The sequence below is a fragment of the Heterodontus francisci genome, chromosome 22 (assembly GCF_036365525.1).
Source record: "Heterodontus francisci isolate sHetFra1 chromosome 22, sHetFra1.hap1, whole genome shotgun sequence".
In the NCBI taxonomy this organism is placed as follows: domain Eukaryota; kingdom Metazoa; phylum Chordata; class Chondrichthyes; order Heterodontiformes; family Heterodontidae; genus Heterodontus; species Heterodontus francisci.
The window spans coordinates 83,460,754-83,484,083 of NC_090392.1; the positions used below are offsets into that span (position 1 = coordinate 83,460,754).

At 43.8% G+C, this 23,330-nt stretch overlaps 1 protein-coding gene across 2 annotated transcripts in view; it reads right to left on the bottom strand.

Annotated features, from left to right (window-relative positions):
- grik4 (glutamate receptor, ionotropic, kainate 4) overlaps positions 1 to 23,330 on the bottom strand; it is a 183,232-nt gene that overhangs the window by 5,510 nt on the left and 154,392 nt on the right. The window lies entirely within an intron of this gene.

The following is a 23,330-nucleotide window of genomic DNA, read 5'->3' on the forward strand; positions in this document are numbered from 1 at the left end:
TGGCCCCACATGACATGCTATCGGATGTCAGAGCACCAGTGTCAGAGGAGATTATGCATGTAGAAAGGGTGGTGACACATCTCTGTGCCCTGCTCAAGGATGACCTGCAGCCCATGGGCTCCAGTGGACATCCCATGCCTTTGTTCCTCATAGTGGCAGCGGTTCTCAAGCCTGACACCTCTACAGCCTTTTAGGGGCCCACCAGAAACATTTCTGGGGTCACACAGTCAGCAGTGCACTGCTGCATCAGGGAGGTCACCAATGCCCTGCACCGGAGGGCCAGTGAGGATGTCCGCTACAGGATGGACTCTCACAGCCAGGCCCAGAGGGCCATTGGTTCTGGCACCGTTGCTGGAGAACTATAGGTTGTAATGTTCATAGACTGCACTCCTGTGGCCATCAGGCCTACTGCCAGGCTACCACCTGCAGACGTCACCATTAAAGGAGCCTCTCAATCTCGGTGAAGCTGGTATGTGAACACTGCAGATGCTTGCAGCGAATGTGTGACCGCTTCTCAGGCAGCTGCCAGGACACCGGGGTCTTGTGCCAGTCCTGGCTGCCACCACTGTTCACTGAACTGGCTCAGATGGAGGGGTGGCTTCTTGGAGATAAGGGTTATCCTTTGCAGACATGGCTCCCGGCAGTGAGAAACTCCACCACTGAGCTACAAGAGCCACCACTGAGGGATGTAGGGCAGTGGCTTATCAGACAAAGGCTGTCTGCTCCATAGGAACCGACATGAGCTCTGCAAGCCACACATCACCCTCGCTCACCTGCTGTGCACCAGTCCACATCTGCAGCATCCCTGTGTAAACCATTAGAGGCAGCAACTGACTGAGTCAATGTCAATGTCACTATATCTGTGGACACACTCATGTGTAATGGTGGCACAGCAATAATGTTATTGCATACGTTGGCTCTTCTGAAGGGCCAACGGTGCAAAGGGATGTGACATTGGCGCTACATGCTGACACACATCATTCGCACAGAATAAAGGACACGCATGTTGGTGAGGAACATTTAGTGAAAGACGTATTTACATTGCTGTGACACCTGCGCATTCCCATTTGTGTCAGTGTGTTCTCTGTAAACCTCTGTAATATCTTTTATGGTCTATCTAAGTCTCACGTCCTGGAATGTGCAAATTTAAGATTATTCACCAGGTGCAGCACGCCTACAAGAAGGCATGTTACACTTGAGTGAAAGAAGAGGATCGCAACTTCACAGGACACTGGGATACAGCAGGGTAAGTATGTGGCAGCAAATCAGAAAGTGCTGGGGTCAGGCAGCTTTTGGGTCTGTGAACCTGGACAAGTTAACTCTGCTTCTCTCTCCACAGATGATGCCTGACCTGCTGGATTTCTGCAGCAGTTTCTGCTTTGCTGCCAGATTGACAGCAGCCCCACTCTTCAACAGTCAGGTAAGTATTTCCTTAACAGCTGTCAGGAAGCAGGTGCTGGGGCGCTTAAAATAGGGCCCCAGCACCTCCGTCAAAGGGTTCCTCCCTGTGCTGAATGTCCTGCCTCTCCCCATGTAACATCGGGGGGGAGCCTCGGCGCAGTGATGCTAATGAGCCCCCACACGTAATATTGCAGGGGCTCTGTGGCAGCCATTAAATGCGGGCGCCGCGCTGAGTTCAAAGGGCACCGCCGCCCCCAATAAAATTCAGCCCTATGAGTGGCTAAGGTTGTACATCTTGGCTTATCTCTACAAACTCTTTTAAATGTTGTGACAAGCCTGTTTAGGTCTTCAAGTTGTTTAGCCTCTAAGTGCAAAAGCAATTTACCGAGACATTCTGTATCCACTAATCTGATAGTTGGAGGTTCAATCTGAGAATTGTCTCGGCCTCCTTCTGCCTCATCCTCACAATCCTTTTCCTTCTTAACAGTCCCGATTACCTGACATACCTGTACTGGCTTATCCTCCTCCCTGCGATAATACTGCTTTAACATTTTGATGTGACACAACCGGTTCTACTTACGGTGATCAGGGGTGTCAATCAAGTAATCTACCTTACCCACTCTTTTGATCACTCTATATGGGCCACTGAACCGTTCTTTTAATGGTTCTCCCTGTAACGGTAACACCACCAATACTTCATCCCCTGGTTGAAAATTATGGGTTTTTACATTCTTGTCTGCCCATTTTTTCATATTGGTTTGGGATGCTTTAAGGTGTTCCTGAGCCACACCGCATGCTTTTGTGAGCCTTTCTTGGAACACAGATACATAGTCCGGTATTGAAGATTAATTCTTTTGTTCCAGGAATCTATGTTTTAATGAGTTTTAGAGGACCTCTTACTTCATGTCTGTAAACATTACCAAATTACCAAAAGGATGTGGATGCTTTGGAGAGGGTGCAGAGGAGGTTCACCAGGATGTTGCCTGGTATGGAGGGCGCTAGCTATGAAGAGAGGTTGAGTAGATTAGGATTATTTTCATTAGAAAGACGGAGGTTGAGGGGGGACCTGATTGAGGTGTACAAAATCATGAGAGGTATAGACAGGGTGGATAGCAAGAAGCTTTTTCCCAGAGTGGGGGATTCAATTACAAGGGGACACGAGTTCAAAGTGAAAGGGGACAAGTTTAGGGGGGTTATGCGTGGAAAGTTCTTTACGCAGAGGGTGGTGGGTGCCTGGAACGCATTGCCAGCGGAGGTGGTAGACGCGGGCATGATAGCGTCTTTTAAGATGTATCTAGACAGATACATGAATGGGCAGGAAGTAAAGAGATACAGACCCTTAGAAAATAGGCGACAGGTTTAGATAGAGGATTTGGATCGGCGTAGGCTTGGAGGGCCGAAGGGCCTGTTCCTGTGCTGTAATTTTCTTTGTTCTAAACCAATTTGAAAGGACTGAAGCCTGTAGACTCATTCGGTGAGTGGTGGCAAATAAAAGAAAGTCTAGTCCTTTATCCCAGACATGCAGTATGTTCTAATCATTGTTTTGAGAGTTTGGTGGTATCTCTCTAAAGCTCCCTGTGAATGTGGGTGATATGCTGAGGATTTCAACTGTCTAATCCCCAAATTGCCCATGACTTCTTGAAATATCTTAGACATGAAATTAGAACCTTGATCCGATTGAGCTTCAAGTGGTATCCATATCTCGTAAAGAATTGGGTTAACTTTTCTGCTACTATTTTAGCAGTAATTGTCCTCAAAGGAATGGCCTCTGGAAATCGAATAGCCATATCCATGATAGTAAGTATGTATTGCTGTCCTGCTTTTGTTTTTGGCAAGGGTCCTGCACAGTCTACCAATACCTTGCTAAATGGTTCCTCAATCACTGGTATGGGAACTAGTGGTGCACTTTTCCCACTATTTGACATGTATGGCATGTTCTACAACATTGTCTCACATCCTTTGTAAGACTTGGCCAGTAATAATGTTGGCTTATGTGTAATTTGTTCTTCCAAATTCCGCTATGTCCTGCAAAAGGAATGTCATGAGCTAACCTTAATAATCTCTGGTGATATTTAGGTGATACCACTATCTGTTCAACAACTGTCCAGTCTTTGTCAGTGGGTCTATGAGGCGGTCTCCATTTCCTCCTCAAAACCCCGTTTACCATATAATAGTTTTTTGGAACCCCTTTTGCCTTAGCTTCTGTCAGAGCTGTCTGTGCTATTTGGTATATCTCTGGATCAGCCTGCTGTGCTGCAATGATAGATGATCTGTTAAACATCTCATTTGGATTATCTAAATCCCCAAATAAGGTTTCAGGTACTTGGCTATCTGTTTGTGGTGCCACTTTTACCTCCGACACTAGATCCTGTTTAGCCATTGTTCGGGTGACTACACATGCAGGAAATATTCCTGGAACTTGTTCCTGTAATTGCTCCATTTCCCTAATTTCGCTTGGTTCCTCTGTAATTATAGGAGAAACTGATACTTTTGATCCGGCCAAATAATTTCCTAGGAGTAGATCAATTCCCTCTACTGACAAACTGTGAACAATTCCTACAGTTACCATCCCAGATATTAGTTCACTCTCTAGGCATACTCTATATAAAGGTACGGGTATATACTCCCCACCAATTCCATTAACTAAAACTTTAGCATTCAAGGCACTCTGTGGTGGAAATGTTATATCTTTCCCCAGCAAGAGAGTTTGGGTTGCTCCTGTATCGCTGAATATAATGATAGGTTTTCCCGCCTCACATAAAGGATGTGGGGTTACTTTCCCCTTTGACAAAAATTCATTTTAACTTTCGAATATTTTATTCTTAACTTCTATACTCACTTTAGTTTTTGTACCTGGCTGCCATTAAAGCTATAGCCTGGTCTGCTATATTCTCAGTCAGAGTCTTTTCCTCTGCATTAGTTTTGCGTACCCCAACAAGTCCTATGGGTTTACCTCGCAATTTCCAGCACTCTGAATGAAGATGACCCGTTTTGTGGCAATGATAACACTTCGGCTTGCGAACCTCACTTCTACCCTCAGCACCTTCCTTTCTGACCTGAGGTGGTGATCCTGGGGCATTCCCAGCTGTTCCTTCTGGTCTCCAGCTACTTGCCTTCCTTTCACTCTCCTACTTTCTATCCTTCTTGGGTTTATGGGAGTGACGAACAAAAGGTCGTGGCTTATTCACAAGTTCAAAATCATCAGCAATTTCCACTGCTTGCCTAGCTTTCAAAACTTTTAGGTTATCTACAAGAGTTCTCACTTCTGAAGGAATGGAGTTTTTAAACTCTTCTACGAGAATCAATTCTTGAAGGTTCTCATATGTGGTTTCTATCTTTAAATCCTGTATCCAATGGTCAAAAGTAATTTGCTTCGCCCTCTCAAATTCTAAATATGTCTGTGCAGCCAATCTCTGTAAGTTACTAAACTCTGCTAGTTAGCTTCAGGGACTAAGTAGGAAGGGTGCGGTAACAATGTTGGGGCTGTACTACAGGCCTCCCAACAGCGAGCGTGAGATAGAGGTACAAATATGTAAACAGATTATGGAAAGATGTAGGAGCAACAGGGTGGTGGTGATAGGAGATTTTAATTTTCCCAACATTGACTGGGATTCACTTAGTGTTAGAGGTCTAGATGGAGCAGAATTTGTAAGGAGCATCCAGGAGGGTTTTCTAGAGCAGTATGTAAATAGTCCAACTCGGGAAGGGGCCATACTGGACCTGGTGTTAGGGAATGAGCCCGGCCAGGTGGTTGAACTTTCCGTAGGGGACTACTTTGGGAATAGTGATCACAATTCCGTAAGCTTTAAAATACTCATGGACAAAGACGAGAGTGGTCCTAAAGGAAGAGTGCTAAATTGGGGGAAGGCCAACTATACCAAAATTCGGCAGGAGCTGGGGAATGTAGATTGGGAGCAGCTGTTTGAAGGTAAATCCACATGTGATATGTGGGAAGCTTTTAAAGAGAGGTTGATTAGCGTGCAGGAGAGACATGTTCCTGTGAAAATGAGGGATAGAAATGGCAAGATTAGGGAACCATGGATGACAGGTGAAATTGTGAGACTAGCTAAGAGGAAAAAGGAAGCATACATAAGGTCTAGGCGGCTGAAGAAAGACGAAGCTTTGAAAGAATATCGGGAATGTAGGACCAATCTGAAACGAGGAATTAAGAGGGCTAAAAGGGGTCATAAAATATCTTTAGCAAACAGGGTTAAGGAAAATCCCAAAGCCTTCTATTCATATATAAGGAGCAAGAGGGTAACTAGAGAAAGGATTGGCCCACTCAAGGACAAAGGAGGAAAGTTATGCGTGGAGTCAGAGAAAATGGGTGAGATTCTAAACGAGTACTTTGCATCGGTATTCACCGAGGAGAGGGACATGACGGATGTTGAGGTTAGGAACAGATGTTTGATTACTCGAGGTCAAGTCGGCATAAGGAGGGAGGAAGTGTTGGGTATTCTAAAAGGCATTAAGGTGGACAAGTCCCCAGGTCCGGATGGGATCTATCCCAGGTTACTGAGGGAAGCGAGAGAGGAAATAGCTGCGGCCTTAACAGATATCTTTGCAGCATCCTTAAACACGGGTGAGGTCCCGGAGGACAGAAGAATTGCTAATGTTGTCCCCTTGTTTAAGAAGGGTAGCAGGGATAATCCAGGTAATTATAGACCGGTGAGCCTGACGTCAGTGGTAGGGAAGCTGCTGGAGAAGATACTGAGGGTAGGATCTATTCCCATTTGGAAGAAAATGGGCTTATCAGTGATGGGCAACATGGTTTTGTGCAGGGAAGGTCATGTCTTACCAACTTAATAGAATTCTTTGAGGAAGTGACAAAGTTGATTGATGAGGGAAGGGCTGTAGATATCATCTACATGGACTTCAGTAAGGCGTTTGATAAGGTTCCCCATGATAGGCTGATGGAGAAAGTGAAGTCACATGGGGTCCAGGGTGTACTAGCTAGATGGATAAAGAACTGGCTGGGCAACAGGAGACAGAGAGTAGCAGTGGAAGGGAGTTTCTCAAAATGGAGACGTGTGACCAGTGGTGTTCCACAGGGATCCGTGCTGGGACCACTGTTGTTTGTGATATACATAAATGATTTGGAGGAAAGTATAGGTGGTCTGATTAGCAAGTTTGCAGACGACACTAAGATTGGTGGAGTAGCAGATAGTGAACGGGACTGTCAGAGAATGCAGCAGAATATAGATAGATTGGAGAGTTGGGCAGAGAAATGGCAGATGGAGTTCAATCAGGGCAAATGCGAGGTGATGCATTTTGGAAGATCCAATTCAAGAATGAACTATACAGTAAATGGGAAAGTCCTGGGGAAAATTGATGTACAGAGAGATTTGGGTGTTCAGGTCCATTGTTCCCTGAAGGTGGCAACGCAGGTCAATAGAGTGGTCAAGAAGGCATATGGCATGCTTTCCTTCATCGGACGGGGTATTGAGTACAAGAGTTGGCAGGTCATGTTACAGTTGTATAGGACTTTGGTTCGGCCACATTTGGAATACTGCGTGCAGTTCTGGTCGCCACATTACCAAAAGGACGTGGATGCTTTGGAGAGGGTGCAGAGGAGGTTCACCAGGATGTTGCCTGGTATGGAGGGCGCTAGCTATGAAGAGAGGTTGAGTAGATTAGGATTATTTTCATTAGAAAGACGGAAGTTGAGGGGGGACCTGATTGAGGTGTACAAAATCATGAGAGGTATAGACAGGGTGAATAGCAAGAGGCTTTTTCCCAGAGTGGGGGATTCAATTACTAGAGGACACGAGTTCAAAGTGAAAGGGGAAAAGTTTAGGGGGGATATGCGTGGAAAGTTCTTTACGCAGAGGGTGGTGGGTGCCTGGAACGCGTTGCCAGCGGAGGTGGTAGATGCGGGCACGATAGCGTCTTTTAAGATGTATCTAGACAGATACATGAATGGGCAGGAAGTAAAGAGATACAGACCCTTAGAAAATAGGCGACATGTTTAGATAGAGGATCTGGATCGGCGCAGGCTCGGAGGGCTGAAGGGCCTGTTCCTGTGCTGTAATTTTCTTTGTTCTTTGTTCTAACTCATACGCAGTGAGAATAGCCTTTTATGCCACCTCATAATCTGCAGAAGCCTCTTCAGGAAGCATGGAATAAACTTCATGAGCTCTGCCGACCAACTTGCTTTGCAGAAGCAGCGTCCCGCTTTCCTTTGGCCATTTCATCTGTTTGGCTATTTTTTCAAAAGATATGCAAAATGCCTCTACGTCCCTTTCCTCAAATTTAGGAAGAGCTTGTATAAATTTAAACAGCTTTTTGATAGGTCCTGGGCTGAATTCAGATTCTTCCTGACCAGAATTTTCCCAGGAGTCAAGACCACCCCTTTGTCTTAGTTCCATCTTCTTTTAGCCTAAATTCTCTCTTTTTCTGCCTTTCCTCTTTTTCAAATTCCAGTTTTCTTAACTCTTTTTCAGCCTCAAGTTTTCTTATTGCTATTTCTTTTTCTGTTTCCTGTTGAAGCTCCAGTTTCCTCAACAGTAACTGAATTTTAGCCAATTCCACTGCATCACTCTCTGACTTACTACCTTCTTATTTTTTTTTCATAGAGTTATACTGCACAGAAACAGGCCCTTCGGCCCATCATGTCTGTGCTGGCCATACAGCACCCAACTATTCTAATCCTATATTCCTGCACTTGGCCATCAAGCATCTATCTATTCCAATCCCATATTCCAGCACTTGCCCGTAGCCTTGTATGCTATGGTGTTAAGTGCTCAGCTAAATACTTCTTAAATGTTGTGAGGGTTCCTGCCTCCACCACCTCTTCAGGCAGTGGGTTCCAAATTCCAACCACCCTCTGGGTGAAAAAATGTTTCCTCAAATCTCCCCTAAACCTCCTGCCCCTTAGCTTAATTCTATGCCCACCTGGTTCTTGACCCCTCCGCTAAGGGAAAATGTTTCCTCCTATCTAACCTATCAATGCCCCTCATAATCTTGTGCACCTCAATCATGTCCCCCCTCAGCCTTCTCTGCTCCAAGGAAAACAACCCTAGCCTTTCCAGTCTCTCTTCATAGCTGAAAAGCTCCAGCCCAGGCAACATCCTGGTGAATCTCCTCTGCATCCTCTCTAGTGCAATCACATCCTTCCTAGAGTGTGGTGACCAGAACTGTACACAGTACTCCAGCTGTGGCCTGATTTTAGCGTTTTATATAACTCCACCATCACCTTGCTCTTATATTCTATGCTTTGGCTAATAAAGGCAAATATCCCATACGCCTTCCTAACCACCTTATCTACCTGTGCTGCCGCCCTCAGTGATCTATGGACAAGGTCCTTCTGACTTTCTGTACTTCCTAGGGTCCTACCATCCATTGTGTATTCCCTTGCCTTGTTAGTCCTCCCAAAATTCGTTACCTTACACTTTTCAGGATTAAATTCCATTTGCCACTGCTCCGCCCATTTTACCAGCCCATCTAATCGTTCTGTAATCTAAGGCTTTCCTCCTCACTATTTACAACACCACCAATTTTCGTGTCATCTGCGATCTTACTGATCATACCTCCTATATTCACGTCTAAATCATCAATGTACACTACAAACAGCAAGAGTCCCAGCACCGATCCCTGTCGTACACCACTGGTCACAGGCTTCTAATCGCAAAAACAGCCCTCAACCATTACCCTCTGTCTCCTGCCACTAAGCCAATTTTGGATCCAATTTGCCAAATTGCCCTGGATCCCATGGGCTCTTACCTTCTTAACCAAGCTCCCATGCGGGACCTTATCAAAAGCCTTACTGAAATCCATGTGTACAACATTTACTGCTTTACCCTCATCTACACATCTAGTCACCGCCTCAAAAAATTCAATCAAGTAAGTTAGACACGATCTCCCCCTGACAAAGCCATGCTGACTATCCCTGATTAATTCCTGCCTCTCCAAGTGGAGATTAATCCTGTCCCTCAGAATTTTTTCCAATATTTTCCCAACCACTGATGTTGACTCACCGGCCTGTAATTACCTGGTTTATCCCTACTGCCCTTCTTGAATAATGGTACCACATTCGCTGTCCTCCAGTCCTCTGGTATGTCTCCTGTGGCCAGAGAGGATTTGAAAATTTGTCTCAAAGCCCCTGCTATCTCCTCCCTTGCCTCACATAACAGCCTGGGATACCTCTCATCTGGGCCTGAGGATTTATCCACTTTTAAGCCCACTAAAACAGCTAATCTTTCCTCCCTTTCAATGCTAATATGTTCAAGTATATCACAATCCCCCTCCCTGATCTCTACACCTACATCATCCTTCTCCATAATGAACACCGATGAAAAGTAATCATTTAAAACCTCACCTATATCCTCCAGCTCCACACAAAGATTGCCACGTTGGTCCCTAATGGGCCCTACTCTTTCCCTGGTTATCCGCTTACCCTTAATATACTTATAAAACGCCTTGGGATTTTCCTTTATTTTGCCCGCCAGTGTTTTTTCATGCCCCCTCTTCGCTCTCCTAATTACTTTTTAAAATGCCATCCTACACTTTCTATACTCCTCTAGTGCCTCCGCTGTTTTCAGCGCTTGGGATCTGCCGTAAGCCTCCTTTTATTCTTGATCCAATCCTCAATTCTTGTCCCTTGTCTTCTTCTTTTCATTCTAATTTTAAATGCTGAACTATTAGGTCAATTATCACTGATTTTTTGGCACCTGATTTCAATTCTAACCCCAATTTTAGGAACATAGGAAGATAGGAACAGGAGTAGGCCATTCAGCCCTTCGAGCCAGTCCCGCCATTCAATGAGATCATGGCTGATCCGCGGCCTAACTCCATATACCTGCCTTTGGCCCGTATCCCTTAATATCTTTGCTTAACAAAAATCTATCTATCTCAGATTTAAAATCAACAACTGTTCTAGCTTCAACCTGCTGTTTGTGGGAGAGAGTTTCAAACCGCTACCACCCTTTGCGTGAAGAAGTGCTTCCTAACATCTCTCCTGAATGGTCTGGCCCTAATTTTTAGACTATGCCCCCTAGTTTTAGAATCTCCAACCAGTGGAAATAGTTTATCTTTATCTAGCTTGTCTTTACCTGTTAATATCTTGAAGACTTCAATCAGATCACCCCTTAACCTTCTAAATTCTGGCGAAAACAGGCCAAATTTGTGTAATCTCTTCTCGTAACTTAACCCCTGTAGTCCAGGTATCATTCTTGTAAACCTACGCTGCACTCGCTCCAAGGCCAATATATCCTTCCGAAGGTGTGGTGCCCAGAACTGCTCACAGTACTCCAAGTGGGGTCTAACCAGGGTTTTGTACAGCTGCAGCATAACCTCCGTGTCTTTATACTCCAATCCTCTAGATATAAAGGCTAGCATTCCATTAGCCTTTTTGATTATTTTCTGCACTTGCTCATGGCATTTTAAAGACCTGTGCACCTGAGCCCCCAAGTCTCTTTGGACATCCACTGTACTTAACCTCTTCCCATTTAGAAAGTACCCCGCTCAATCCTTTTCTGGTCCAAAATGGATAACCTCACACTTGCCCGCATTGAAATCCATCTGCTACAGTTTTACCCACTCACCTAGTCTGTCAATATCTCCTTGCAATTTAATGCTATCATCTAGACTGTCTACAATACCACCGAACTTTGTATCATCAGCAAATTTGGATATATGACTTACTATGCCATCATCCAAGTCGTTAATGAATAATGTGAATAATTGAGGCCCCAACACAGATCCCTGCAGGACACCACTAGTTACATCCTGCCAATCGGAGTACTTACCCATTATCCCCACTCTGTCACCTACCACTCAAACAACTTTTTAACCACGTCAATAATTTGCCCTCAACTCCATGGGCTTCTACCTTAGTTAACAGACTCTTATGTGGGACTTTATCAAATGCCTTCTGGAAGTCCATATAAATAACATCCATAGACATTCCCCTGTCCACTACCTCAGTCACCTCTTCAAAAAATTCAATGAGATCTGTCAGGCATGACCTTCCTGTCATGAATCCATGCTGGCTGTCCCTGATTAACTGAAATTTTTCTAGGTGTTCAGTCACCTTATCCTTTATTATAAACTCAAGCAACTTGCCCACCACAGATGTCAGGCTAACTGGTCTGTAATTTCCTTGTTTCCTCCTTTCACCCTTCTTAAAAGGTGGAGTGACATGTGCAACTTTCCAATCCAGAGGAACTACTCCTGAATCTAGGTAACTCTGAAAGACTATAGTTAGGGCATCTACAATGTGCTCCGCTACTTCCTTTAACACCCTCGGATGGAAACCGTCAGGTCCTGGGGATTTCTCACCCTTTAGTTTCATTAATTTCCTTGTTACTGATGATTTACTTACGTTAATTGTATTAAGTCCCTGTCCCCTATCAGCTATTAATTTTTTCGGGACTTCCGGCAAGTTATCCTCCTTTTCAACTGTAAATGCTGAGGCAAAGTAATTGTTCAACATGTCTGCCATTTCCCCATTATCAATGACAATATCTCCAGTTTCAGCTTTTAGTGGGCCTACATTGCTCTTGACCACCCGTTTTCCCTTTATGTAACTATAAAGTTTCTTATTGATTTTGATGTCTCTTGCATGTTTCCTTTCGTAATCTCTTTTAGTAGCTCTTATAAGCTGCTTTGTGACCCTTTGCTGGTCTTTGTATCGATCCCATTTGGCTGGATCTGTGCTGTGTTTTGCATTTTTGAAAGCCCTTTCTTTTTGTTTTATGCTATCACTAATCTCTTTAGTTGTCCATGGCTGTTTTTTCTGTGAAGTGGAGTTTTTTTCCTCTCAGGGGTTTATACTCGCTCTGTATTTCGTTAAAAATTTCTTTAAATATTCTCCACTGTTCTTCAGTCGTTTGTCCCATTAACAGACTTACCCAGTTTACCCTGGACAGTCTCTGTCTCATCCCAGTAAAGTCAGCCTTACCCAAGTCTAAAATTCTAGTAGCTGATTCGTGCTTTTCACTTTCAAACGCTACCTTGAATTCGATCATGTTGTGATCACTATTTGATAAATGTTCACGCACGGTTAGGCTACTAATTAAATTTGGCTCATTACTCATAACTAAATCGAATATTGCCTGTCCCATTGTTACATCTAGGACATATTGCTGTAGGAAACTATCCCGGACACATTCCAGAAATTCACTACCTTTCTGACAGGTGCTAGTCTGTCTCTCCCAATCTATGTGTAAGTTAAAATCCCCCATTAATACTACTCTGCCTTTGTTACACACTTGCCTAATATGTGCATTTATACAATCTAACACCTCAGAACTGCTCCCAGGGGGTCTATACACAACATCTATTACAGTTTTAGATCCTTTTCTGTTCCTCAATTCCACCCATAAGGTCTCCACTGGATGCTTTCCCCTCATTATATCCTCCCTCACCAATGAGGTGATATTATTTCTAATCAGTAAGGCTACTCCACCCCCTCTGCCATTTTCCCTGTCCCTCCTGTAAACTTTATAACCAGGTATATTTAGTTCCCAGACCCGACCATCCTACAGTCACGTCTCCGCAATGGCCACCACATCATAAGCTTCCACTTGAATTTGCGCCTGCAGCTCATCTAGTTTATTCCTTACACTCCGTGCATTTGTATATAGAACTCTTATTTGGGTTATACCCCCTAACCTGTCCCTCAGCACTGATGCTTTATTCACCTGTTTATTATTTCTCTCTTCTGGTTTAACCAGTATACTTCTTGCAGTTTGATAACAATCAGCCTCATCACTAACCTGCACTCCTACCTTCTCCTTTAACTTCCTGTTTTTCCATGCAACTGAACCCTCCCCCCCACTATTTAGTTTAAAGCCCTATCTACAGCCCTAGTTATACGATTCGCTAGGACTCTGGTCCCAGCACAGTTCAGGTCGAGCCCATCCCATCGGAACAGCTCCCTCCTTCCCCAGTACTGGTGCCAATGTCCCACGAATTCAAACCCCTTTCTCCCACACCAATCTTTGAGCCACGCATTTACCTCTTTAATTTTATTGACCCTTTGCCAATTTGCTCATGGCTCAGGTAGTAATCCGGAGATTATTACCTTTTTGGTTCTGCTTTTTAATTTAGCCCCGAGCTGCTCATATTCCCTCAGCAGAACCTCTAACCTTGTTCTACCTATATCGTTGGTACCTACGTAGACCACGACAACTGGATCTTTCCCCTCCCACTCCAAGTTCCTCTGCAGTCCAGATGAGATATCCTGAACCCTGGCACCAGGTAGGCAACACAGCCTTCTGGACTCTCAATCCTGGCCACAGAGAACAGTGTCTATGCCCCTAACTATACTATCCCCGATTACGATTACATTTCTCTTTTCTCTCCCCACTTGAATGGCTCCCTGTACCACGGTGCTGTGGTCAGTTTGCTCATCCTCCCTACAGTCTCTTCTCTCGTCCACACAGGGAGCAAGAATCTCGAACCTGTTGGACAAGGACAAGGGCTGAGGCTCCTGCAGCACTACCTCCTGGATCCCTCTACCTGCCTCACTCATAGTCACACCCTCCTGTCCCTGACCACTGGCCGAATTCAAGGTAGTTAGTCTAAGGGGTGTGACTGTCTCCTGGAACACAGCGTCCAGGTAACTCTCCCCCTCCCTGATGTGTCGCAGTGTCTGAAGCTCAGACTCCAGCTCATCAACTCTGAGCCGGAGTTCCTCGAGCAGCCAACACTTGCTACAGACGTGTTCACCAGGAACCACAATGGGGTCCACCAGCTCCCACATCATGCAAGTACAACACATCGCCTTGCCCTGCATCTCTATTTTATTTAATTAGATTTTAATTTGTTTTTTAAATTTCCGAATGGTCTCTAGTTTTTAATGTATAAAATATTTCTCCTATTCATCTTTAATCTGAAATCAACTTAGAATAGGTAATTCAAATTAGCAGTTACTTACCAACCAATGAACTTTACGGTTTTCCTGTGATGACACTCCTTGTTTCATTTTTCACTGTTTCTCCTCCCTTAAATTACCCAAGAATTAGATTTACACTAGGTACCTTGATTTCCCCCCCAAACAAAACACTACCAACTATATTAAAAACTGTAGACCTTTCTCTTTACTTTAGTTATGAACCCAGCTATTTAGAGTTATTCCCTAACAGCAGTTACTCACCAACCAATCACCTTGCAGCTTTCCTGTGATGTCACTGTTGACTTTTTTTTCAAAACTCCGGCGCGCCTGGACTGCTCCCGGAAGGAAAGTCGGTTCGCTGAGTGAACTCTCTATCTCGCCGAGTCTCGTTGTGCTCCGGCTCCGCTCTCGCTGTTTCCCGCTCGCTGAGTGAACGCTCTCTCTCTCTCTCTCTCTCCGAGTCTCTTTGTGCTCCGGCTCCGCTCTCGCTGTTACCCGCTCGCTGAATTTTGCCATCAAATTTTTTTAGTTTATTCTTAGTTCAAGTTATCAAGTCACTGAGGGAAACATTCTCCTTTCCCAGAAACTCTGCTGCAACTGCTAATGCCATTGATGATATAAACTGTACCTTATTACACAAGAAACCTAGTTCCTTTTATTTCTTCAAAATTGGCGTTAGATTTGGAACCTGACAATCGAGTTTCCAATTAATATGATGCCAGATGCAAGACCCCGATTTATATTTTATCCCAGAGATGAGCAATTAATATGATTCCAAATGCGAGCCGCCCAATGAATCTGATTCTGATCCCAGATGAGCCGCTGAATTAAAATATGTTACGACTGCGGCAGGAGCAACGCACTGTCACTTCAGTCCCGTCACTCCACAGATCGCAGCATATTATTTAAAGCTTTCCACCCAACTGGAAAACAGCCAAATCAAACACTCTAGTAACCCCCGGAATAAAACAGACCACACCAAGTATCTTTAGACAACAACAAATTAACTATTTATTAAAAGTAAATCTTCAACACTATTAACATAAACCTATGTCTAAGGACCTTATAACTTCTTATTTTAATCTAACTCCCCCAGTCACACACATACATTCAAAGGCCACTCGAAGTCTTCATGTGGATTTGATGCAGTCATCTATTCTTAATAGGCATTCAACTCTTTGGCTGCAGTAGGCATCAACAATTCCTTCAGCAATACAAACGGTTTCTTGAAAAAAGGCTTTTCTTCTTTAGGCAATTAACTTGACTGTTAACGCCCTGTAGAATCTTTGCTGAGAGAAAATAGATAGCTTTCTTTTCTTCAGTAGCACGCCTTGTTGGACAGTCTCACAACTAACTCGTTCAAACTGGTTTTTGCCAGTTTTACACACAGTCAAATCAAAACACTGAACCATGTGACCTCTCTCTCTTCTGTTGTTGCCTAGGGTAATAAGTGCAGCTGCTGGCACACTGCCTTAGAAATTCCAGAACTTTCTCTCCCTTAAAGGTGCACTGTTTTTATCAGAGTCTTAAAGGCACACACTGTTTGTAATGATTAGATTAGATTAGATTAGAGATACAGCACTGAAACAGGCCCTTCGGCCCACCGAGTCTGTGCCGAACATCAGCCACCCATTTATACTAATCCTACACTAATCCCATATTCCTACCAAACATCCCCACCTGTTCCTATATTTCCCTACCACCTACCTATACTAGTGACAATTTATAATGGCCAATTTACCTATCAACCTGCAAGTCTTTTGGCTTGTGGGAGGAAACCGGAGCACCCGGAGAAAACCCACGCAGACACAGGGAGAACTTGCAAACTCCACACAGGCAGTACCCAGAATCGAACACGGGTCCCTGGAGCTGTGAGGCTGCGGTGCTAACCACTGCGCCACTGTGCCGCCCTAATCCGAGGAGAAAAATAATTACAAGTCTGTGACACCTGACAGCAGCCTTCTGCCATCTGAAATCCTGTTCCCATCCCCCAGGTCTGTTTCAGCCTCAGGCAGTGGCCAGAGAGAGGGGTGGAGTCGACAATCAACTAAGGAATATAAAGAAAGTAATAAGAGGTGCAGAAAGGGAGTATGAATAGATGAAAGCTTTTCTAAATATATTAAGAGAATGAGAGGAGAATGAGTGAATTTTGGAGTGAATTAAAAAAAGAGGTAAGTGAGACTATATGTATAATAAGGGAATGGCAGACATTTTAAATGTGGATTTTGTTTCTGTTTTCACAGTGGAGGAAGTGGGGTGGTACACGATAACCAGAACAAGTCAAGGGAAAGAACTCAGCTGATTCAATATGAGAGATAAACCAGGTAACCACAGGCCAGTCAGCCTAATGTCAGTGGTGCGGAATCTTGTAGAGAGCATATTTAGGACAAAATTAATTGTTGCTTAGAAGAACACAACAGCCAAGTGATATCACATGGAGTGAATCGAATTGGCTGAAGTCTGGCATCTGTGATGCTGGGGACTTCAGGAGGAGGCCGAGATGGATCATCAATTCAGCACTTCTGGCTGAAGATTGTTGCAAATGCTTCAGCCTTATCTTTCTTCTTATTTTCTCTCCCAAATCCTTTCATAATTTTGCATATTGGGTCTCGCCTTAATCTCCTCTGTTGTAAGAAGGACAATTCCTGCTTCTTCAATCTGTACATGTAAGTGAACGCCCTCATGCCTGGTATCAGCCCGGTAAATCTCCTCTGTATCCTCTCCAAGGCATTAGGATTCTTCCTAAAGTGTGGCGTCCAGATTGTACACAATAGTCCAGCTGAGACTTAAACAGTGATTTGTAAAGGTTTAGCACAGCTTTTTTAAATATTCAATGCCCCTATTTAAAAGCCAAATAACCCATATGCTTTCTTAACTATTTTCTCAACTTGCCCTGTGACCTAAGATTTATGAATATGCACCCCCTGATCCCAACGCTCTTGCATTCCCTCCCCAAAATGGTTCAATTTAGATTATACTGCTTGCCATATTGTTCCTCCCAAAGTGTATTATTCCACCCGTACCAACATTAAATTGCATCTGCCATATGCTTGCCCATTTTCACTAGTCCGATGTTCTCCCCAAGTCTGCTACTATCCTCCTCAATACTTACTGCGTTATCAAATTTTGTTATAAACCTTTGGAATTCTCTACCCCAGAGGGCTTTGGATGCTCAGTTGTTGATTATATTCAAGACTGAGATCAATACATTTTTGGACACCAAGGGAATCAAGGGACATGGGAATTGGGCAGGAACATGGAGTTCAGGTAGAAGATTGGTCAGGTCATTTCTACAACAGCAAAAACAATAGTCCTAATACTGACCCTTTGGGGGAACCCATGCATATTTCTCTCAGTTAAAAAAATATCTGTTCACCACTACACTTTGCCTTGTATTCCTTAGTCAATTATGTATCCAAGTTACCACCAGCCCTTTAATACCATATGCTTTTATTTTACAAGTAAGTCTGTTATGTGGTACTTTATCAAATGCCTTTTGTGAGTCTATATATACATCCACTACACTACCTTCATTAATCCTCTCTGTTGCCTCATCAAATAACTCAATAAAGTTAGTCAGACATAATTTGCCTTTAACAACTCCATGCTGTCTTTCCCGTATTTATCCATGCTTCTCCAAGTTAGAATTAATTTTGTCCTTGACAATGGTCTCACATAATTTTACCACCACTGTCGTTAGACTGACTGGCCAAGTTTATTACTCTCCCCTTATTTGAGAAGGCTGAAACATTTGCAAGCCTCAAGTCTTTTGGCACCACTCTCATATCCAAGGAGGGTTGAAAGATTGTGGTCAGAGCTTCTGCTATCTTCACCCTTGCGTCTCTCAGCAACCTCGGATGCATTCCATTCAGACTGGGTGTCTTGTAAAATATTGAAACTTTAAGTGATGCCAACCTATTTAATAGCTCCTTTATTTCTATTTTTATCCTATCCAATATGTCAACTCCCTGTTCCTCTACAGTGACATTAACTTCATCCCCTTCTTTTGCGAAGATAGATGCAATTCCTCTTTCAGTACCTCAATGCTCTCTGCCTCCACAATAAGATTCATTTTTAAACCGAATTAGCTACACCATTCCTTTACTTATTCTTTTATTTCTATATCTTTTTCAAAGATTTTTTTGTTTCCCTTTTATATCAACCACTAATCTTTTCTCATACTTTCTCTTTGCCATTATATTCTTTTTCAATTTCCCCAACACTGTATTCTATCTGGATTTTGATTGCATTCTGTATCTAACATTTGTTATGAACCTTTTTCTGTTTTATTTAAACTTCTATTTATTTTGCCATCCAGGGAGCTCTACTTTGGATGTCCCATCTTTCCTCCTTATGTGAAAATGTTTGGTTTGTACCTGAAATAACTGCTTTGAAGGCCTGCCATTGCTCATTTACTGTAATTGTAGCCTAGTATCATGCAACTGTAATTATTTTTCTCCTCAGATTAAAAACAGTGTGTGCCTTTAACACTCTGTTTGAAAACAATGTGTCTTTAAGACTGAGCACAAGGTGCCAGCTGCACTTGTTACCCTAGCCCACAGCAGGAGAGAGACAGAGGTCACATAGTATAATGTTTCAATTTGACTGTGTAAAACTGGGAAAAAACCGGTCTGAACCAGCAAACAGTGAAGTGTGCTACTGGAGAAAGGAGCTGTCTATTCTCTCTCAGCAGAAATTCTACAAGGATCTACAGGCCAAGTTAATCACCTAAGGAAAAAAAAAATCCTTTTCTTTTAAGAGACCATTTGTATTGCTGAAGATAGTAAAACTCCTTTTCCTTACTTCCAAGCCAGGAAGTATTTGCATCAAGATTGAATCTCTCTTGACTGATTGTATTTTCTGGAATTCGCCAGTGGTCTTGGTGCCTGCTGCAGCCGAAGTATTTGAATGCCTATCAAAAACAGACTGTTTCATCAAATCCGTGTGAAGACTTCGAGAAGCATTTGATTATTTCTACATTAGAATATCTCACCCATCAGGAATGTAACCCACAAAGATTGATTTATTTATTTATTCTTAAGAAACAGCTAATTTTTAAAAACACCACTTTTAAAACTGGTTAACTGCTAGTTTTTGAGTATATTTGTGTGAATGGGGGAGTTATATTAAAATAAGAAGTTAGAAGGTCTTTAGACATAGGTTTATCCTAATAGTGTTTAAGATTTAGTTGTTTAATAAATAGTTAATTTGTTGTTGTATAAAGATACCTGATCTGGTCTGTTTTATTCTGGGGGTTACAAGAGTGTTTAATTTAGCTGTTTTTCCAGTTGGGTGGGAAAACTTTAATAATATGCTGGGACCTATGGCGTGACGGTACTGAATTGACAGTGCATTGCTCCTGCCGCAGTCTGAACAATAGGAACGTAGGAATAGAGGTAGGTCATTTAGCCCTCGAGCCTGTTCTGCCATTCAATTAGGTCATGGCTGATCTGTGACCGAACTCCATAACCCAACTTTGCCTCACATCCCTGAATACCTTTGGCTTACAAAAACCAATCAATCTCAGATTTAAAATTAACAATTGATTTAGCATCAGTTACAGGACAGAATTCCAAACTTCTGCAACCCTTTCACTCCTGAAAGGTTTGGTTCCATGTATTTGACTATGGCCCCTAGTCCTAGACTCCCCAACTATCAGAAATAGTTTCTCTCTATCTACCCTATTTGTTCCCCTTAATATCTTGAAAACTTTGATCAAATCATCCCCTTAACTGTCTAAATTCTAGGGAATACAACTCTAGTTTATTTAATCTCTCATTGCAATTTAATCCTCGGAGTCCAGGTATCATTTTGGTAAATCTACACTCCTCTCTCTCAAAGGTCAAAATATATTTCCTAAGGCGTGTTGCTCAGAACTGCTCACAGTGCTCCAGGTGTGGTCTAAACTGGACTTTGTATAGCTGAAGCATGACTTCTACCCCTTGTATTCTAGGCCCCTAAATATAATTCCATTAGCCTTTTTGATTATTTGATTTTTTTTTGTACCTGCTCATGACATTTTAATGATCTATGTACCTGGACCCCTAAGTTTCTTTGGACCTCCACTGTTTCTAGCTTTTCACCATTTAGAAAGTCCCCAGTTCTATCCTTTTTAGGTCCAAAGTGGATGACCTCACATTTGCCACAGTTTTGCCCATTCACTTAATCTATTATAGACATTTAATCAATAACACTTTGTAATTTTCTTCTTTGTAGCTTCCATCTACTTTTCTTCTTAGACAGTCCCTCAGGAACGAAGATGACTTTCTTCCACTCCAGGGTTGTGGGTCCTTAGGTGACTTAATAGTCCAATTCTGGATCCACACACTGCCACAGGTGGGGCAGGTGGTGTTTGGTGAGGTGAGTGAATGGGATGCTCGAATTTCTGAATGCTCCTTCCGGTATTTGCACTTGGTCGCTGCCTGGGCATGTTGACATCGTTCGAACTGGCTGGCACTGTCGCAGATGCTTCTTCTCCATTTTGGGCGGTCTCAGGCAAGAGATTCCCATGAATCGGTGGGGATGTCACATTTTTTCAGGGAGGCTTTAAGGACATCCTTGTAGCGTTTCCTCTGCCCTCCTGGTAGCCTCTTGCCATGTTGTAGCTAGAAGTAGAAAGCTTGTTTTGGGAGTCTTGTGTCAGGCATGCAGACGATGTGGCCCGTCCAGTGTAACTGACTAGCTATGACCAGTGTCTCGATACTGGGGATGTTGGCCTGAGAGAGGACACTGATATTGCAGCGCCTGTCCTGCCACTGAATTTGCAGGATCTTGCAGAGCCACTGCTGGTGATATCTCTCCAGGGCTTTGAGATGTCTGCTGTACAGTGTCCATGTTTCTGATGCATACAGGAGGGCAGGTAACACTGCAGCCCTGTAGACCATGAACTTGGTGCCAGGTTTGAGGTCTTTGTCAGCGAACACTCTTTTCCTCAGATGACCGAAGGTTGTGCTGCCACACTGGAGGCGGGTTTCATTGTCGATGTGTGCCCTTGCTGTGGGGAGGCTCCCAAGGTATGAGCAGTGATCCACATTGTCCAGTGGTTCGCCGTGGATCTTGATCGTCGGGGGGCAGTGTTGCGTTATGGGAACAGGCTGGTAGAGGACCTTTGTCTTACGGATGTTTAGCTTAAGGCCCATTCTTTCATACACTTCCGTGAATGCATCAATGAAGGTTTGAAGCTCGGCCTCTAAGTATGTGCATACGCAAGCATACTGCAGCTCAGTGACAGAGGTTGGAGTTGCTTTGGTTCTGGACTGGAGGCGACGTAGGTTAAATAGTTTGCCGCTTGTCCTGTAGAGTAGATCTACTCAGCCAGGGAGCTTCAAGGAGATGAGGTGGAGTATTGCAGTGAGGAAGATGGAGAAGAGCTTTGGTGCAATGACACAGCCTTGCTTGCACTCGGATTGGGTCAGTGGCAGATCCGTTGGCAAGGATTACAGCTGCATGTCATTGTGCAGCAGGTAGAGGATGGTGACGAATTTCTCCGGGTAGCCAAATTTGAGGAGGATGTTCCATAATCCCTCCCTGTTGAAAGAGTCGCAGGCCTTTGTGAAGTGAAAGAAAGCCATGTACAAAGGTTGCTGCTGCTCCCTACATTTTTCTTGGAGTTGTCTTGCTGTGAAGATCATGTCCACTGTGCCTCTTGATGGACAGAATCCACATTGTGATTCCAGTAAGAGCTCTTCAGCCACGGGACGGAGGTGGTTGAGAAGGACTCTTGCAATGACCTTCCCTGTGGTGGACAGCAGGGATACCCCTCTGTATTACCACAGTCGGTCTTGTCACCTTTTTTGAAGATGGTCACAATTACAGCATCATGGAAATCCCCTGGCATGCCCTCCTCCTTCCAGATGTGAGAGATGAAACCATGTATTTGTGTAAAGAGTGCCTCTCCACCCTATTTTAGAATTTCGGCGGGAATCCCATCTACGCCGGCAGCCTTATTTTTTTTTAGCTGTTGGATGGCCTTTTTGATCTCGTCAGGCTGAGGTTGTCTGAGGTCGTGGCGGGTAGCATGCTGTGGAATGTGGTCGAAGGCACTCACATCGAGGACTGAGTCACAACTGAGAAGATCTTCAAAGTGCTCCTCCCAACGAGCGCTGACTGCCTCTCTGACCTTGATCAGCAACATTCCATTCTTTGCTCTCAGTGGGGTAGGTCCTTAGGTACTTGATCATAAATGGTCTTGACTGCACTGAAGACTCCACGCATGTCGTGGCTGTCAGTGAGTTGCTATACTTCCTGCACTCATTCAGCCCACCAGTTGTTCTTCAGGTCACGAGTTTTTTGTTGAACCTCGGCCTTCAATTGTCTGTATACCTGCGTTTTTTCCCTTGAATTTTGGCGATGCTTCCAGTTCAGAAACGCCTTGCGTCGCGATTTAGTAGCTCCTGGATCTCCTGGTTGTTCTTGTCAAACCAGTCTTGATGTTTCCTGGTCGAAAAACCAAGAGTATCTTCACAACTGCTGATTATGGTAGCTTTGAGGGTAGATCAGCCATTGTGAACATTCTGTGGTTCCTGCTCATTGTGCGTTGCCAAGTTGCTTGTAAGACGCTGCCTGAGTAGGTCTTTCTTCGCAGAGTCCTTGATACCATCGACACTGATTTTTCTGCAGCAGTGCTTCTGCTGCTGTTGCTGCCGTTTTTGGACTGGGTTTACGGAGATAGTAGTTCAGATTAGGCAATGGTAGGTCCAGCAGTTATTGGCTCCTCTCATGGCATGGGTGATGCAAACATCCTTGCGGTCCCTCGCTCAGACAATGATATAGTCAAGCAAATGACAATGTCTGGAGCGAGGCTGCTGCCATGAGGTCTTGTATTTGTCTCTCTGATGAAATAGGGTGTTCGTTATGATCAGGCCATGTACACTTCCATCTACACTGCTTACAATGCTGCCTATCTTTGCATCATTGACAAATTTGGATATGTGGCTTTCTATCCCATCATCTAAGCTGTTCACGAATACGGTGAATAGTTGAGGCTCAAACACAGATCCTTGTGGGACACCACTAGTCACAGCTGCCAATTACAATACCTGTCCATTATCTCTACTGTCTGTCTCCTGTCATTCATCCAATTTCCTAACCA